Source organism: Chrysochloris asiatica, unplaced genomic scaffold (assembly GCF_000296735.1).
Source record: "Chrysochloris asiatica unplaced genomic scaffold, ChrAsi1.0 scaffold00058, whole genome shotgun sequence".
NCBI lineage: Eukaryota > Metazoa > Chordata > Mammalia > Afrosoricida > Chrysochloridae > Chrysochloris > Chrysochloris asiatica.
The window spans coordinates 17,255,415-17,256,646 of record NW_006408576.1 but is presented as its reverse complement, the minus strand read 5'-3'; the positions used below and the strand labels follow the sequence as shown (position 1 = coordinate 17,256,646).

At 33.4% G+C, this 1,232-nt stretch overlaps 1 pseudogene; it reads right to left on the bottom strand.

Moving 5' to 3' along the window:
• Nucleotides 1-876: 876 nt before the first annotated feature.
• Nucleotides 877-1,232, bottom strand: part of LOC102820645 — a 2,026-nt pseudogene continuing 1,670 nt past the window's right edge.

Genomic DNA, 1,232 nt, shown 5'->3' with positions numbered 1-1,232 from the left:
TATATTGCAAAATTTTATTTGTATGCAATATTAATGAATTGTCCAATAATTTCCGCATTCATTGGGTCACCTCTCTTTGGAATGGGCACAAATGTGTATCTCTTCCAATCAGTTGGCCAGGTAGCTGTCTTCAAATTTTCCTGGCATAGTTGAGTGAGTGCTTCCAGTGCTGCATCAGTTTGTTGAAGGATTTCAATTTGTATCCCATCAATTCCTGGAGTCTTATTCTTTGTCAATGTCTTCAGTATATCTTGGACTTCTTCCTTCAGTACTATTGACTCTTTATCATATGCTACCTTTGAAATGGTTGAACACCAACCATTTCTTTTTGTACAGTGACTCTGTGTATTCCTTCCACCTTTTTTTAAAAAAAAAATTAAACATTTTTTATTATGTACTGTTCAAACATACAGAAAGTAGAAAAAAAATGGTACAATCACACCTAGATTCCGTAGTTAACATTTTGCCATATATGCTTCACACATACAGAGTTTGCCAAATCATTTTAAAATATATTAGAAACATAAGACTTCACGCTTAAATAATGAGCACACAAATTTTAAAGACATTTACCTACAAACAAACACCCTTATCACAGTTCATAAAATTAGCAGTTATTATCTAATACCATTTAAAGTCCACTCCATATTAAAACTTTCTCAATGTGTTTTCCCCCTCATGTCTTTTATAGCTTTTCAAACCAGGATGATCAGTCCAAACAAGTCCAATCTCTGAAATCTACCTTAATGTAGGCTAGTTAGCCACCACTACTACCTCTTGTTATTCCCCTTTCATGACACCAATTTACTGTTAAGAAATGAAGGCAATTCTTTTCTACTTCACATTCCACAGTCTGTACTTGTCCCATTCTTTCTTTTATGGTGTTATATAACTTGTTGCTTCATCCCTGGTACTCCCTGCAAATGGGAAATTAGAGCTAAAGACTGGATTAAACTCCCCCACAACCAACAAGCAAATATTTGTGAGATCATACGTTGACACCATGAAAATTCTAGTGAGAGAAAATTCTTTCATCTATGAGTTTTGGCATCATCGTTAACACTGTTATAACATTACATTTTTTAACATTTAAGTTTTTAATGATTTTTTTTCCACAACCATGTACACACAAAAAAGTTGAGATTCACTTTTTTTAAGTGATGGCAGACTTACTCCTTAATTGAAATGGGAACAATTTTCCTTCTTTTTGATTTTGTCTGAAACCCATATAG